The sequence below is a fragment of the Danio rerio genome, chromosome 8 (genome assembly GCF_052040795.2).
Source record: "Danio rerio strain M-AB ecotype USA chromosome 8, GRCz13ab, whole genome shotgun sequence".
NCBI classification, from domain to species: Eukaryota; Metazoa; Chordata; class Actinopteri; order Cypriniformes; family Danionidae; genus Danio; species Danio rerio.
The window spans coordinates 16,912,501-16,931,710 of NC_141028.1; the positions used below are offsets into that span (position 1 = coordinate 16,912,501).

Here is a 19,210-nt window from a genome sequence, read left to right on the forward strand (position 1 = left end):
CTCTGATTTCTGTATATACTCTGATATAGAATTTTAGAAATTATCTTCACACTAGTCGAAAATAAAGTTTAAGAAGAATTCTTCTCTGAAAGGTTGTTTGTGAAGCCCAGATTGTTTTTTTTTTATTGTGTCACTGTGATAAAACCCACCATTGGAGTCTTGAGGGTGTAGTTGGAAATGAATTGTGGGGTGAAGTGGTTTATCTCAACTCGAGTTCGTTTGTTCATATTCCAAATAGTCTTCAGTCTGTGTAGATTAATGTATAATCCTGATGCGAGTTCAACAGACACTTCTGGTTTCTTTAAATACTTTTAACTCATTTAAAGTTTTTCTGTTCTGTGTTTTCTGTTATCTGTTCTCCTTGCCTTGCATTTTTTTTAGGTCACCTTGTTGATTTGACTTCCTAGTACATTTTGCTTGTTTTACTGTGCACAATTGTTCTAAAGTTCATGTTAATCGAACCACTTTACATCGTTTAGTTTTTGGTTAAACCTTGTTTTCCCTTCAGAACCTAGATTCACCAAGGTGTCGGAAACATTCCTCCATGAATTTTGTCTATATTGACATGATGGTATGATGCAAATGAATTGTCAGGAAGCTGAAATCTCTCCACTCCTCCACCTTTGAATCTCCCTGTGAATCTCTGAACACCCCCTTGACTTGCCTATTCCACCCCCTTCCACACTCACACTTGTTTCTTGTACTTGCATTATTGTGCTGTATTGTTTGCTCTCCACCCTTGCAACATTGAAAATAACTACCTCATATTATTATTACACACTGTAAAACATGGTTCAGTCACTTTAACAATCAAAGTCTTTTGCTCTCTACCTGCTATGTGTCCTTATTTATATATAGTATTTTTCTATTTACTATTAATTTTACTAATAGTATTTGTCTTTATTGCATATTTGCATTTCTCTTGGTTTTGTTATGTTTGCGTTTAGGGTCTGAGTAAAGTGATATGAATTTTCTCAAATTGCTGACTTCGTCGCTTGTTTCACACATCCCAATGATGAATAAGACTTGTGAGTCCATTTGAAAATAGTATGTAACTCGTTAGTATATTTAAGAAGGCAGTTTGAGATGGTTTGAGCTTTGTGTCTTGGCATCTTATCCTCTGGAATAGCCAGCCATCACAAGATTGTGGTCGTAAAGGGATGGATATGATCAGCAACAATGCTCTGTACTAAAGGGGCCCAACATGTAGCAATAAAAGACTCCCCAGACACTCATCAGAGCAGGTAATGTTTTTCCAGTCTTCTATTGTCCAGTTTGAGTTGTAGTCTGGTTCCCGACAGGAGTAGCATTGGTCATCTCTTCTACTGCTGTCGCTCATCATTTTCAAGGGTTCAGAGATGCTCTTCAGCAGAGCTTAGTTGTGATGTGTGATTGTTTTTTTTTTTAATTTATTTATTAATTTATTTTGTTACAGTTACCTATTGGCTTTAACTAGTCTGTCTAATCTACTCTGACTTTTAGCAGCATTTTCACCCCCCAAAAAAGTTTTTCACTGGATATTTTAAGGGGTGTCAAAATTAATTGATTCTTCTGTGCACCGCGACGCAGACGAGGACAACTCTGTATCGGTTCAGTAATGATTATAACCAATTATTATGTACTGACGTAATTTATCTCATATGCGCTGTCGCCTTAGCTTACTATGGCGAGGGAAGCGAGTGTGAATATATACTGCGCTACAAGTACTTAAAATACAGAAACTGCACAATTTCACTGCGTGTGTGTGTTTGCTGGAAAGTCTTTCACTGACACAGCAGAAGTCCCTATTTTACTTTGATTGAGAAAATGAAAGTAAACTCCATCTCTCTCTCTCTCTCTCTCTCTCTCTCTCTCTCTCTCTCTCTCTCTCTCTCTCTCTCTCTCTCTCTATCTATCTATCCTTTGACCTGCTGGCTTGACATTTCCTCTCCTCGGCTGTTACAGCACTTCTTCTGGATCCAGACATGAGCGCTTGTCTGCAGAGTTTTCTCCACCGTGTCTATCATGGATCAGCTGTGATCGCTGCTGCCGTATCAGTGTCACTCATCTGTGAAGTGCACCAGCGCTTGCTGTGCTGTGAGGAAAATATAAAACTGTGTATGGATGGCATCGTCAATGCACCCTGATGCACCGAGATATCGAATTGAACTGAATCGATGGTATGATAATCAGAACTGAACTGTGAGACCAGTGAAGGTTTACACCTCTAATATTTTTACTCTTTATGATCGTTTTCTGTAAACACTAGAATTGGGGGTGTCTGAAAATGCCAGTAGATTAGCAGTTTCTGAAAAGCCTAAGGCTGATTTATACTGTTGCTTCAAGCGCGTGCGTATGCTCCGGTGCAGCCTATGGGTGGTCGCAAAGCCCTCGCCGTGGCCGTTGGCGACACTGATGCACACCTATCAAAAAATGTAACCACGCATAGCTCAAGCTCTGTGATTGGTCGGCTTGGTAGCTCTGACGAGTGTGGGTGGAGGTGCGAGCCTGATTGAGCGAGTGGTTACAAGTGTGGAGTCTCATGAAGGAGCTCTACATGGAAACGTAAAGTTGTTGCCCGCCCGCCAATTCCTGCTCAAAATGAGCAAGTTTGAGCCACTTGTACATTAAGGTAGTATTCAGAAAGAACAAAACACCCATAAAGAAAATTGACACAGAGGAACATAAACACCTACCGCAGAAGTATAAACCACAAACAATCATGTTTTCTCCCGTTTTGGTCCATGGTTTGAACTATTTGTTTTGTTAAAGGGCACCTATGATGAAAATCAACTTTTGTAACTGTTTGGACAGAACTGTGTGCAGGTGTAGTGTGTCCACAGTCATTGGAGTGAACACAACAAGACTCTGTAACACTTTATAAAAACTACACTGTTAATCATTTGCGAAGCATTAGCATCTAGTGAATTCGTTATTTGTTAAGCATCAACTCTGCATTAATAAACAACATTAGTAAGCAGTTTATAATTGCAGCTATAAATGCTGTATTCTTCACTTACAACCACATTTTTAATGTGCTTAATAATTGTACTTTCATACTTCGTTAATGATTTATTTTTCATTACTAAATGAAGTATTGCATTATTTACAAACTAGTTATTTAAGAGTAGTTGGTGGTTTTTAAGAACATTCAGAATGAGTTAGTAAATTATTAATAAACTATTGAAATCAACGTTTATATATCTTATTATTCAGGCAAATATTGATGGTTACTATGTATGTTAATGTTTTATTACTTCACTTTATTACGGTTACCCAAGACTTTTTTTCTTTTTTCTTTTTTTTTTTGTTAAATAAGTTTTATAAGTTTAACAAATTTTGAAAACACAGCCTGTTTGTAATAAACACAGTAAAATCGCTATCTAATTCTTAATCGCTATAATCACCATGGCTGCAGGGTGTCAGTAAACAGTATGTATGTTTACTGCAAACGGTATTTGTGTGGGACTCATCATTTCAGAAAGGCTTGAACAAAGCTTACCACAAATATTAGTAACTGACTAATGAGCTGTAATTCAGCTTCATCCGGGTCCGTCTCTGTCATTGTGCAGTTTATCTTTTGTAAGCCATGATGAGATGCAGACATGCACGTGGGAATGGTGTGCGGGGAGAAGCAGCTCTTTTTTTAATTTTAAGCCACAGGCAACAAAAACAGCTACAATGCACTCAGCCACCAACATGGGCAGATTCTGGAGGGTTTAATAATGATCTGATGTGTATTTTGAACTGAAACTTAGCAGACACATTCTGGAGACACCAAAGACTTATCTTACATCTTGTAAAAGACGTAAAATAGGAGCCCTTTAAGTCATCTGTAAAAGCACATATTAATTTGTGTTTTTCCACAGTGGATAAAAGTGGCTGAATATTGAAGCGCATACTGGAAAATTGGTAAGATGTAAATGTTGAAATGCACAAATTCTTGAGGATGATCATCAGAACAAAAACAAAAACATCTCTCCACAGAGCGATGGAAAGAAATAAACCATAACTAGCAGAGAGAGACAGAAATCTTGAGTTTGGATAGGAATGACTGGGAAAAAAGTTAAAAGAGCAAACACCTTGCATTAGAGATCTCATCTTAAAGCAGTTGAGAGAAAACCAATCAATTTGCAAGCACAACAAAAAATCCTGAGGAAGATTTTTGTTGAATCCATTCCCCTCTTTTCCTCTCATTTGAAACACATTCAAAGTGAGTATAGCGAGTGGGCATATTCATTTCTGCAGGGGGTCTGGGACGTTTCCTTCCCATGAGACTTAACTTTAGGATCTGTGTCAGGTTTCTGTAAACCGAGATTGGCCCGCCTCCTGCTGTCTCCTAGCAACTACGGTTGCCAGTCAGCCTTCGGAGGTGGAGTCTGCATGAAATCGGGGCATTAATTATTCATAAGTGCCTGGAGAAGAGGATGACGTAAGGATAAAAACTGAGCATGCTTGGCTAACTCTGGCACAGACAGTAACAGGGCACCAGCCAGAGACTGATGTATTATGCCTGGGCTTGGCTGCTGCCTTTGTTTCATTTAAACTGTATGAACAGGCTGGGTTTCAGCGTGAAAAAGATGTGTGAAATTTTTATTTATTTATTTTTATTTTTTGTAATTTAGCTCTCATAGTCACAAGCTTGTGTAATCCCTTCAGCCAAAAGAACAGACCCTCATAACAAGATGGCAGACCACCATCTCCATATCCTTATCGGGTCCATACGGGCCAGTTGGAGAACACATGCCACTGGTCATGCTGTTTGTTGGATTTCATAGGTGTGTTTTGGTGTATGTTTGTGTGTGTTTCGAGGGAACCTGCTGGTCGGCCAATCTGCCAGTGTGTGTAGTTCAAATAAAACCTTTAGAATGGAGCATATGAGCATGTAATATTATGTAAATTACCAAATGAATAAGAGATGCTTAAATATTATTTCATATATAGCTAAACAAAGAAGTGAACTGAGACCGAAACCCAAAAACATTGAAATAAACGCATGAGTACCGGTATATCTCTGTTGGTCACACCAGTTGTTCTGTATTATTAGCTTAGGCCACACCCACTCCAGAAACCAGCCCGCTTTGTTGATTGTTAACATCATTCTGTTTAGCTGGTTAAGGTTCACTCCTTTTGTGATATGATTTATGCTTATGTCAATAGAAGTCCCTCATTACATAGACTGCTTTTATGGTGCATCATAAAACTGTACTTCAGTATTTTTAGGCATGAGTCTGTATAGCGGGAGTACTATAGGTAGAGGAAACTAAAAGTAAAGCCATAAAAATTTAAATAACCTGTTTGACATAAAACAAATATTTACGAATTATCTGTAAAATAATACAAGTATTTATCAGTTATCGATTGATAAGAAACTGAGGTACTTGGGGAACTGCTCAGTTTGGATATTCACAAATCAGCTGGATTGGATGGTCTAGATTAAGGCTGTGCGATTTGGGGAAAAGATCTAATGGCATTTTTTTTTTATTTATTTATTTATTTATAGTCAAATCCAGCTCAGTAATATGTATTGTAGCTTCTTACTGCAACGAGTGTTAGTTAAAAAAGCTGAAAATATATTCACTTACTCCAACATTTACTAGATTGGCAATAATATCAGTTGACTTTTAAGCAAGACACTCCTCATATAGGGGTGGTTGTTGTATTTCCTCGTGGCCGGGGCAACAATTCTGCGACTTACAAATGACCTGTGTTTATTTGGTATCTCTGACTTTGAAACCAAAATATTCCCATATTATAGATGTGCAATTTTTCTTTGATATTAATTTGTCTGTTAATGCTTCTGAAGCGTCAGACGCCATCATCCCACTTGTCCACGCTCTTCTGTTTGTTTGTTTTATTGTGGGTGTTCCTTTCGGTTGTGCAATTCTGATTGGGTAGAACAAATGTGTTCTCGCTCAATTGGCTAGTTAGACTGTCACACACAGACGGCAGTCACACATTTGCTCTTTGCGGGAGAGATTAAATACGTATGTCTTTCCTATCGCAGCCTCTTACGATTAGCTAGCATTTCAAATTGCGATTGCGATTCGATTTCGATTAATCACAAATAATCTAGATCCATCATTTTAAATGAAGGCAGCCTACATCATTGCAGTGCCTATCACGTGTTTTTTAACCTTGCTTTCCAAACTGGTGTCCTACCAAGAGGCTGAAAATCTGCTGCGGTAACTCTGTGATAAAACAGATTTGAATTGCTACAGACTCATCTCTATTTTGCTCTGTCTCTCTAAAATCCCAGAGAAGCTGGTCAATAAGCAGCTCATTTATTATTTGGAGACACATAATGTTATTAATCAGGCTCAGTCTGGATTTAGATCTTGTCATAGTTGTGTAACTGCTACACTTAAGTTCTCAACGATATTATATGTGCCATTGATAATAAAGAGTATTGTGCAGCTGCATTTGTCGATCTGGCAAAAGCTTTTGACTTTGTGGACCATGAAATTTTACTGGATAGGCTAATAAAGCTGTCTGGTTCAGGAGCTACTGTTCAGGTTGTCTACTAGGGGAGGAGCTTCTGTCAGATCCCCTGCCGCCTCAGAAAGGGTTCCACAAGATACCATATTGGGGCCTACACTTTTTAACATTTATGTTAATGATGTTGCTTCTGCTGCAGGTGATTTTTACCAACATCTATACGCTGATGATACCATCATTTACACAGCACTTTCTTCACTGCAAGCCAGTTTTTAAACAATCAATGTGCTTTTGCCAATCTTCATTTAGTTTTAATCACACATAAAACAAAATGTATGGTTTTTCAGAGAAGTTTACCACATGATAAGTTTTCTCCTAAAATGTCCTCATTGGAAAGGTACTGATTATGTTGTCTGCTACAAATATCTTGGAATCTGGTTAGATGATAACCTCATTTGAAACTCACATAAATAAGTTGCTTAAAAAGGGTAAAGCCCATATTGTGTTTCTTTACAGAAACAAATCCTCTTTTACTCTTCAGAGCAGCATTTGGTCGAATTAACACTATTACCAATTTTGGTTTACGGGGTTTTAATTTACAGATCATCTTCAAAATCTCTCCTTCACAAACTGGATGTTATTTACCATGCAGCAATTGGTTTTGTTACTGGTGCGCCATTTAATACTCATCAGTGTCAACTATATTCTTTATTGAATTAGCCTTCTCTTCAATCACGTCAACAAATTCATTAGTTTCTGTTCATTTACAAAACTCTTATTGGGAAAGCTCTGCTATATTTACAGTCACTTCTTAACATTATATGACAACAGTATAGACCTATATGTCAAATCATAGTCAATGAAAAACTGAAAAACAGCATAAATTCTGTATTAGGAAAAATGAACTTGTCAGAAATAAATCGCAATGCATAAAGTTTTTATAAAGTATTAAATTGTTTTCAAACTAAATGTATAAATCTTTACAAAAAAAGCACTAATTTTCACAGTAGATTAGATTGAAAGATCAGAGAAAGCCTGGCAAGTATGATCAGAGGTGGACAAAAGGGTTAAGCATTTAAACGGCATGTTTTTAAACTGGAATGTGTCTCTTGTTGACCTGTGATCAGAACGAGCAAGGTGTCTTATGGTAAACAGGACAGCATCAGTCATGTTAAATTTGCAGACTCCCTCTGTCTCATCTGTGTAGTCATCTTAGCCGTTCTCATGGTAATCTTCCTAAACGAGCCTACACACTGCAGCACACAGGCGCACAATGAGGAAAAATAGATTGAATAGAAAGATGCTCATACTGCGCAATGACAAGAAATAATGTAGATCGCACCACCAAACACATAAAACATGAAGTAACAACGGTGGATTAAAAAATGTAAGGAGTAGAAGTACAGATATTTGTGTAAAAATGTAAGAAGTAAAAGTAAATAGTTGCCAAAAAATAGAGTACTGATAGATCTCTGATCAGGTATCAGCTATAACATTTTGATTCTAAATTCATTATGATACTAAATTAAGACTGGTATTAGACAGATTTTTAAAAGATTGTAAAATTAATATTTGAATAATGATTAATGGCAAATCTAAAATTATTATAATACTTATTTAGCTAAACGCCTACTGGGTGCAAGTATTAAACTTTAAAAATAAAGGAGTAATAGATTTTATGCTCACTTTTTAAATAATGCATCAGTCTCTAAAGCATAATGAAACATCACCATCAATTGTGTCATTAACGACTTCTGTTATTGTCATATTTATATTCATAACATTTATGTTTCAAGTTTATGTGTTGTTTTTGTTTATAACCGTACACCAACCAGGTCAAGTTTATTTTAAGGTAGCTTTCTAGTTACTCAGATAGTCAGCTGAATTATTAAATCATTATATTTCTGTAGCATTGCGTAACTGCATATGTGTCTCAGTATTTTTATTTTATTTTTTACCGTAACTGCTGTGTCTGCATGTGTGTTAAAAGACACTTAAAAGCTGGCAGATGGTTGGGGGATGCTGTTTTTCCACTTGACTGAAGCATCGGCGTGCTGTTAAGGTGATTTCCTCGATTTCAGCTGCGACTGGCAGGCCTGTGCGTAATTCTCCCTCCTGTCCTGAGAAACACCCACACGCGTCTGTGTTATGTGTTTATGCAACACTCATCGGTTCTAAAAACGTAATTTGTATTTAAGCCTCCCCCCTCATGTGATTTTGCTGTCAGGTGCTGTGGTTGAATGTGTTGAAGGTGGGCAGGATTCTGTCTAGATGTCTGTGGAGAGTTACAGCCCGGAGTAATGCTTAACTACTGATCCTGTGTGCAAACAGAGCACGATTGTGCCTTTATCTCAATTGCACTTCATTGTTCGTCGGCTCTGTTTCTGTTCTGTTATAAATTAAGGATGGTGCGTTCTGCATTCATTAGCTAAAAAGATGCTGTCAGTAAAGCAAAAGCAGCAAGCCAGCTGTAAACACAAGTCACTGAGCTAAAGAGCTGAATTCTGGCTGAAGTGTTGAAGGGTTATCCTGAAGAATGACTGTAAGAGATGAATGATATTTATCAGAGCTGAGCAATATATTGTCTGAGAATCTATCGCAATGTGTGCACATATCTGTATATTTATTAAAAATATGTCTATATATTTATTAAAAATGTAAAGATTCTTAAAAAATAAAACCTATTTAAACAATGTTGACCATGTTATTTTATTTTTGATTGTTCAATTTCTGAACTCCTCAGAAAACCGTAAAGGACTATTCATTTCACTTTTATTTTTGCTCTGTCATATTTGTAATTATATTTGATGCCAATGCCCTTGATAGAAAAAATACTTGATCATTCCCAGAATATTTGTAAATATAGCTATTCCAAACATTTGGTCAAATTATATTTATATCCTAATGTACAGTACATCGCAACACCACACAATATCTCAATGTCAGATTTTCTTCAATATTGGGCAGCTCTAATATTTATGATAGGACTACAATTTCAAATAATGCTTTAATGCTCTTTAATTTGACTGTTTAAAAAACCTATGCAGTAGATGTTACTCTTAATGTTGCATTTAATCTAACACTCACTTTAAATTCATCCACGTTACATCTGATTCTGCTGGGCCTGTCGTGCATTGAGAAGTGAGATAACCTTTAGAAAACTCTAGAAAATCAGTGTGTTTCTTTTAGGGTGCTTTCACATCTGCTTCAGTTAGTTCGGTTGAATCACACTAGAGTTCGTTTTTATTGTTTGGTGGTGTTATTTTTATAGGTCAAGTGTGAATGTAGCGGTCGCTCAAGTGCACGCCAAATAAGGACCAAACAAGCATGCTTAGACCGGCTTGAAGAGGTGGTCTCGGTACACTTTCAAACAAACAGTGGAGTGGTAAATTTGGGATGCAGAATATTAATCAGAATGAGCTTTATTCACCAAGTGTGTGCAAACACACAAGGGACTTTTTGTTGTTTTTTAGGACTTCAGGGTACGTACAGGCATATATACATGCAAACAAACACAAGAACACAGAAGTGGAAAATAAATTAAAGAATATAAATTCTGAGGTATATGCAGGGCTTCCCACTGGTTTGAAAAATACTTGCAGTGGTAGCTGGATTAAAACACACCATTTACAGTGCATTACCCACATAAATTAGTTAACTGTATGTGATAAACAAAACATAATTTATTATTTTTTATTATGTTGTACACTGTTTCTTTTCAATAGGTAAAAGTAAAAAAAAAGAAAGAAAGAAAGAAATCCACTTTTTCTCTTACTTATGCTATTCAGGAGCATTTTGTACAGTATTGCCAAAGCATTTTAGATGTATAAAATATGCAATATATTAACATCATCAAATTAATAAAATATACAGCAAATGAGAAATAAATGACAGAAAAAGAATAGAAACAGACAATATCTCAAAAATTATAATAATTACAAAAATAAAATGTGTAGATTATTTAAAAAAGTCAAACAAGTTAATTAGCCATTTCTAATAGTCTACAAATATTTTGCTGCCAATATAGATCTAATTTCGTCCTCTCCGATGGTTTAATAAAGTTTTTTTGAGTCGCTTTGATTGATTAAAGAATGTATTATTTAATGTCTCTCTCGCTCTCGCGGCTGTGTGCATACATTTGAGGACAGCTTTAGAAAGTGAAACCAAAAAAAAATTCCTGACATTTTAGAAGATTTAAAAACTCTGTCTGGACACATTAAGTCCCAAAAAGGCGCATCTCTTTGGAGAGCATGTGAGAGACTGTGGTAGTATTGACAGGTCTTGTGCACACTGTAGCTACGAAACTGCATCCACTACTTAATCGATTACGGATGTTTGGTTATATTAGGCGCATACAAAAAAAGTGTAAAAGAACGAAATTATAGTATTAAAGAAAAATGTGGCACTAAATATACGACTCGCCCAAATAAAGTCCATATGTGAGAAGCACTGTGTATGTATATATACACGCACACACACAAACACTTCTTGATAGTTTATATGCATTTTTTACGTTTTTTACTGTACAATTGTACATATAAAAAATTACATTCATATTAAGTATTTATTTATTGGCACATGCTACTCGAACAGACCCAACTGCAAAAAATAATGCACATTTTTTGACTAAACCATATGCTGTAGTCAACTCAGCTGTGCTGCGTATTATGAGATGAGGGCATGTGTTTGTTTACAGTGCTTTAGCAACAGCTCTGTGGTAGCCCGCCGACAAACTTCTGAAATGATTTGTGATGTGTCTTCTGTGTCTGATGTTCTTGTGTCTTCTGTGTTCTTATTTGCAGTGCATTAAAACTGTTTTCAACCTGCATCTGCACTGCATTCTCAAAGCATAGTTGTTGTTTTTTTAAGTCTTGCAAATTATAGTATATGATGCCCATTTTTTTTTTCTATTTGTTACTTTCAGGAGGCCAATAGGAATATTTATGCACATTAATTCTGACCAATATAAAACCAGTTTAAAAAATGCGTTCAATGATGCATCTAGCCAACGAGTAATGTGGATGCTGTTACTTGTTAGTTTGTTTCACATGGTTCAGACCAGAGCAATAAATGTGGTGTGAAAAGAAACTAATACTGCTGAAAAATTCTAGAGTGTATTATTTCTTGATCCCAATTAAATGAATCAAACCGCAGGTGTTACTTTTATCAGGGTCGGTGTGTAAATATGCTATTGCCACGCTGTATTGTATGTTCCTGTTATCAAATCATGTAATAGCGAAGACTATAGGATACACAAGACATGTCACTCATATAGTTTTGAATGGGGAAAAACTGTAACAATCTATATGGCGAATGAAGCCCTGCCTACTAGTACAGGAGCCCATCATCGGCCATTATAGACTGACGTTTGGACACAGATGTGTGCTTTTACGACACTGAAATCTCAGCAAATACTTGCTTCACAAACATAAGAAATATATTCAAATAAAGCTTGGGCTCTGTGCTTTTAAATGAACCATATAACCTTAAAAACAAATAATCTGTATGAAATCAACGCGACGTACAGTCCATCCTGTCAAACGCACATCACATGACAGCAACTACTTAAACGCCCACAAACCTGTAAACAAAGAGTCGCTGTCATTTCTAGGGGAGATTCGCCATTCAGACCAAGTTGTGAATTACTTTATTCCTTTCGGGTTTAGGAAAGAAACTCATGAGACAGTTTTTGTTTAATTTTATTGTTGATTCCAAATATGCTATGTCATCATAAGCTTGGCAAACAGTTTTGGAGAATTTGATGTTTCCCCATTCAGACAAATTGTCCGAGCATATTGCCTGTGAGGAATTCGAAGATAGCTGCCCAGTAAAATGACTTGCCTTAAAGGGACTTTGGTAATGGCAAGTGCTCTATTGCTGGTTCACCCAAGATTTCTCTGTTTCTCTCATCAGCAGTGTGCTCTGTTCTTGATGACGTTCATTAAGTCCTGAGGGTGAGGCCGATTAAATGAGCTTGTAATCACGGTTGTGCTGAGAAGATGTTTGTTCATTGTTCTGAAGATTCTGGCCCTGACTTATGAGACAGACTGAGATGAAGCCAGCGTACTTCCTCCACCGGAGAACAAAGCTTTTCTCTTCTTTCATGGCAGGAAAGCATGTGGTGTAGTAGTTTAAGGTCTGAGCTGGCATGCAAAAGGTTGTGGGTTCAAACCCTGGAAGCGTAACCCCAGGTTAGAGACTGTAGACGTGTTCGATCAGTCCCGTGTAATGCATTTTAAATTCAGAGAGATGCACTAATTGACTTACGAGAAATCAGAATTTGCTGTTTTACTTTTTTTTTGTTTTGTTTTTTGCATGCATACTGCACTGCAGTGATTTTTATGGTATAATGTGTGTAAATGGAGCATCGGCAGGGGCAAGAAACAGGACACATGTATACCAACATTATCTATAAGAGGATCTCATTGTCTTCAGGAAAGTTCAGATAGTATTTTCTTTTCAAGAGCCCCTATAATGCATTATAAAAAGTCATATTTTGGTTTTGGGGTCTCCAACATCAGGCTGATATGCATGCAAGATCAAAAAACACGTTCATTGTCTTATAATATGCATTTATTTTTACCTAATTATCCCAACAACTCTTATATGATTTGTTCAGCGATTCATTTGTTCCCAAACCCCTCCTTAGTGCAAAGCTTACCTGCACTGATTGGTCAGATATACCCCAGTCTGTTGTGATTGGGCGACTGCGTTTAGCAAGAGACTAAAAAAAACAAAATAACAACGCCCACCAAATGAGAGAGCTCAATCCAGGAATGCAATAAAGCAATGCAGTTAAACACCAGCATATTACTCTACTTTTTACCCGAACCCCAAGTAATAACAACGAAACGCATTCAGAATTAAACTCACACAGTTGCAAAAGTTTAACTGTTTTGAAAATTTAACGCATGTGTGGAACAGCTGATGGTGGTCATAGCAAAGACAAAGGGCAGAGGATCATGAGTTCAGAAACACATTTAATACAGTAAAGGATGAAGTGCCAGTTGCAATTTTAACGTGTTTTTTGATGTGATATATATATATATATTGATCTATAATAGATATGTAATCCCAAGCCGCATGGAGCCATTTTTTACATAAGGCAACAATTTTAATTACACTTTCATGTTATGATGCGAAGGAAGAAGAGACTGGTCCATATGAACTGTAACAGCTACTGATGAAGTCCTTGTCAAGTCTGACAAGGTCCCGTACATAGTCTTTGCTGCTCTTCAATTTTAAACGCCCGGTGAATCCTGTATTGCAGCGCAGGTTATTGTATCAAAATTCTGAATAATGACAGGAACAAACACAGCACTAAGTTGGCTATGCTGATTATTTTCAAAAACCCATAAAAGGGGCATTTTGAGATAATTAATGTGTAATTTATCGAAATGTCAGGGCTTTGCTTACAGCATTGACCAAGAAAACATTTTTATTCACACTTCTATAAGCTGACCTACTGGATGACAGTGAACTGGCTTTATTTAGCCTGTCTACTCTTTTATTTATTTATTTGTTTATTTATTTATTTATTTATCTATTTATTTATTTTAATGTAGCATCATTTATAATGCCATAATTAAATTGACAAATAAATTACATGAAAATGATTTAAAAACAGAATAAAATAGTATCTATTACAACTATTCTGGATGGTCCTGATTATCGACTAGTATAGGCACCAGGTAATTCTGAAAGAGAAAATAAAAGAAGTATTTTTACTTAACAATGTAACAGGAACAGTGTAATAAAACGATACTTATGTATATTTAGATTGATCGCATGATAGTTTATTAGGATGCATTGCAGATTTAGGTTTGGTGCTGGAAGCTTTGAAGCTGCATTACTGTGTGTCTGTTGTCTCCTGTTGAACAGTGCTTAGACTGTCTTGTGCCCCCTGTGAACAGCCTGGCTCAGCCTCAGGCAAATACACAGCTTGTCTGTTTCTCTCTTTTAGCCTCTACTTCTCAGAGGTCATCATCATCATCATCATAAAGCTCCAACGGACCTATGACAGACCGAAAATATACAGCCTGTGGCGGCTTTCACAAAAGTTTCATGAAGACAGGTCTCAAGTGGGAGACTGCAGTCCACCAAAAACTATATATATATATATATATATATATATATATATAGTTATTTTATATTTTATATATATATAGTTACTATATATATTTTATATATATAGTTTAATTTTTTTAAACAAGTTGATATGCCATTATGATGGATTCTATAATTATTTTAATGAAGTTAACAGTGAAGTGCATTTATATATAGGCATGTACAATATATTGGAATTATAAATGCTCATTTAATGTCACTGGCCATGTTTACATGGACATCAGTAATCAAATAATTTGCCTTAATCTGAATAAGACAATACAATTATTAAGGTCTTTACATGAGTTGCTTTTTGATCTTTCCTTTTATGATCCCATTTTACATGTCATATCACATAATTCGATTAACGTCAACACCCTATCTACATCTCCACGGTTTTGTGTAATTTCTGGCGTTTCATTTTTAATTTGTCGACTTTAACTGCAGTTTGGCACTTTCACTTTCATTCTGAAACATTTCATGCATGCTCCCCTGTGACAAACGAGATATTGGATGCGAATATGAACTGCTGGAAGAGTGTTGATTTAAAAGAATTTGATACCGTACGCCGTATGGGAAAAAAACCCATCTGCATTTCGCAATGCAGGTGTTTGGGGTCCTTCTCTCTCTGACTCAGTAGGTGCTGAGAATGGTGTCACAGCCATGTCTGTATAGACTATCCTGTCACAAAATGCGGCGAAAATCTTACACAATGGTAAAAGTTTGATTATGGTGTTTACATGTCTGTACTGCTCTAAAATTGGCATACTCCACGTGTCTTAATACATACTCCACGCGTTTCTGTTTAGTTTGATTTTGACTTTAGTCAGATTAAATTAAAAGAAAAAATAGCTGTTTACATGGTCGACTCTTAATCAGAGTACTGTCTTAATCATAGTAAAATTTGATTATTTGATTATTTGATTAGTGTCCATGTAAACATACTTACTGTTGTGTTAACAGTTTAATAAGATCGCTAATAAATATGCACACATCTATTGAAAACAATTAGGAGACGCCTTAGAAATTCTCCTTATCTCTGGATTTAAATTTATATTTGTGCAACTAAATTTTTTTTTGTTTGTTTTAATTTTCTAAATTTAAAATTTAAAAATAAAAAATACCATGTAGAGCATGAAATGAGAATTGGTCTAAATAACAAAAAAGATGTCAACACAAGATTTCAATAATATCAATTAAAACCTTCTGTTATTTTAAACAACATTTTTTTTCTTTTTACTTTATTATAGGGTACAATTTTTGCTACTAATACACCATTAGATATGACTTTTATCTTAATAAACTTTGAATTTGTTGCTTTATTAATAGTTATTAAGGTAGTAATTAGGTTTATGTATTGAGTAGGGATGTAGATTAAGATCATACAGAATAGGGTTGCACAATATAACATTTTAGCATCGATATCGCAATGTGTGCATTTGCAATAGTCACATTGTAGGATATGCAATGTTGAGTTGTGTTTATAGATGACCAGGAGCCATAATTAGTTTTTTATTTCATTTTTTTTTTTTGTGTGTGTGTAAGTCTGCCTTTATCTGCCTGTGTTTTTAAGGCCTTTTACTGTACAAACATTTCAAGAAAGTTTAAAGCATTCAAGCACAAGAAATTTGTAACTTGCTTACTTTAAATTTTTGTAAATTTGCATTTGTAACTTTTAATAATACTACATTTTTTTTTGTTTGTTTATACAATGAAGATGATGCAAAGAAAGTAAGATTTTTCTCTTTTGGTTAATTATTTACACATTTGTTAATTATTTGCACATTTGCAGCAGTTTATTCAATGTATCAAGCTCAGATTTGTTTTGATTTGGGGATTTTATTTTACCGTCTTACTGTCCATTTTGTTATTAAACTTTTTAAAGGTTTAAAATCTGTTTTTGCCTTAATATAAATTATTTCTCATTAGTACTTAAAGGCTTTATTGCAATCTTTATCTCAATGGATAGTGAATTTACGTAACTAATAACTCAAAAAAGTAGCAAACACATTACTTTACATGCTTTCATCAATCTGTATGTACAGCATGTATAGCTTTGGGCTCAGGAAGTTCTGAAAATAAAATTTTATCCTATATTTTTTAAAAGGAAAAGGAAAATGAAGGTGTAGATTATATAGGTGTCTGTTAAATGCAGAGATTCTCCATAAAAGAGGTCAAAAACACCTGCAAGTTCTGAAATAGATCAAACTTCAGCTAGGTAAGGAAAAATAACACAAAAGTAACTCAAAAGTAATATAACACATTACTTTCCATAAAAAGTAAACAAGTAACACTATTAGTTTATGGGGAAGTAACTCAATATTGTAATGCACTACTTTCCAAAGTAACTTTGCCCAACACTGGTAATAAGTCACTAGTTAATAGAATCGGTAACTAAAGTGTTACCAAAAAATGTGTCAATTTTCATGATGTGTAATATCAGTCTTTTTAGGTGTCATTTTAAATCGTAAATTGTGATCCCTACAACAAGTGATTAAGCTACTTATTAGTCACTTTAGGAGCTCTATGTTCTTTCAGTATTTGCTGTATTCTCAGGTTGGCTACATCCACGGCTTTACCATAAATAGACCTAGAATGTAAAGCTGTGGATGTCACTTACTCCTCTGTAGGGTTGTTTGTCGCTCAGAACGCAGATGGACTGTGTTTGGATCCACCATGTCTGTGATGTCGGGTTGGTTGGTGGTGAGGAATGTGATGTAACAGTCTTTAGCTGCATCTTTTAGCTCTGCCGATTCTTTTTCCAAGCTGGACGAAGAACACAAAATCATTCTAAGCATGTCTGGAATAACAAATACAAGATTTGGTGGAGGAGGCTGGTACCTATATTTACAACCCAATACACATTTTTGTGGCATGAAAATTAAGTGTGGAGGAGAATCATGTTTGCCAACACTTTCTTTAAACATGCCTTTTAAGGAAGGAATGATCTTCCTCTCACACTGTTAAAAAAAAAAAAAAAAAAAAAAAGGCTGGGTTCCGTCACAATTTGTTTTAGGACAATATGTTTGACTTGAGTTAACAAATTTAAGTGGATTGAGCATAAAACAATAAAGTCCCAAAAAAAAAAACAAAAAAAAAAACACCATAATTGCAGGTCATTTTAAATGAGTAGTTTGACCAAACTTCAAACATAAGTTTTTGAGTACATGTTGCTTGAAAATGGGTTTAAAGCACTGAATCCAGACCCTCCGGGATTTAACAATTTCGCAATTGCCGATTTTTATGTAAAATCACATTTCCTTAAGCAATTTTTAATTTGCGCAAATTTTCTGCATATTTTGGTCAGTTAAGACACTGTTCAAATTCCCTCACCACAGAGCGCCATCTGCATTTACAGAGAACACTATACATTTAATATTTAAATGCATAGTAATTGCGAATAGAATGTGTGCTCAGTCCGATGTGCACAACCTCGAGTTCACAAAACACGATTCTCGTCTGGGGGCTGATCTGTATAATGTGAATTCAAAGCCTGTTTGAACTAGGCCATGTGAGTTGTATCACTTATTAAACTATATATTGCATATATGCATCTGTCATTATAAGTTTAGCCTTAATACTCACTCACTCACGTTCTTTTTCGTCTTGTTCAAATAGCTGTTAAACAACATTGAATGACTTGGCATTTATATTCAAACAATTGGTTTCATTTTCAAATATGACACAGCAGGCTTTAGGGGTAAACTCTGGTTTTACTTGGTTTCTCTCAGTGTTTCCTTTACATAAAGATTACAGAGATCAAAGTTTCTCAATGTCAGAAAATTACAATGAACAATGAAGATGTGTAAATTATTGAAGATTGTGTATTTAATTTTTTGTGATTGTTTATTTATTACAGAACAATGCCAGCATACATAGCCAGCACCAACTATATACAAGCCAGGATTTGCATTAAAGGAAAATACATGAGAAATTAAATAACAATAGATAGGAAAAGAAAACAAAATCTAGGGTGTGAAATTGACCTTTAAACACCTCTAATATAATTTTATTTATCTTTGAGTACACTTTAGTTTATCTAGTTGTTATATAAGAAATTTTCTCAATAAATTCAGACCATACTTTGATTGTTTTGATTTTAGCTCTGTTAATTCTTGCTGTAGAATGTTCTAACAACACAATATTTTTTTAGTTCAATAAGGCACAATTTGTCTGCTGGGAATGTGGGTTTATGCCAAATTTGAAATATAACCTTCTTGGCTGCAGGTAGTGCAGAATGAAATATCCTACGTTGGTACATGTTTAAGTTACAAATAATCATTAAATATACAGATATTGGGGTATTTAGGAATAAACGTATCACACAATTCTGATATAACTTAAAAGACCTTATGCCAAAATGTACTGATAGGTGGACATTCAAAAAACATATGCATACATACCCCCACAGAATTTGAATGTACAATGTACAAAATGTAACCGTTTTATTGTGTAGCACATGTGGAGTTATAAAGCCTTGAGGATCAGTTTATAGTATAAACGTTGTTGGGCAGGAAAGATTGTGTTTTTATTTTTATAGCAAAACACTTAAAGAATCGCAGCAAATTAAGTGAGTTTGTGAAATTTCACCACAAAATCTGTCATTTTAGTCTCAAAAATACCCCTCCTCTGAAGTCATGGATGTACAGTGAAACAATCCTTGTTTGTTAGATGAATGTTTTTTCAG

At 35.3% G+C, this 19,210-nt stretch overlaps 1 protein-coding gene across 4 annotated transcripts in view; it reads left to right on the top strand.

Moving 5' to 3' along the window:
- fnbp1l (formin binding protein 1-like) overlaps positions 1-19,210 on the top strand; it is a 100,365-nt gene that overhangs the window by 43,992 nt on the left and 37,163 nt on the right.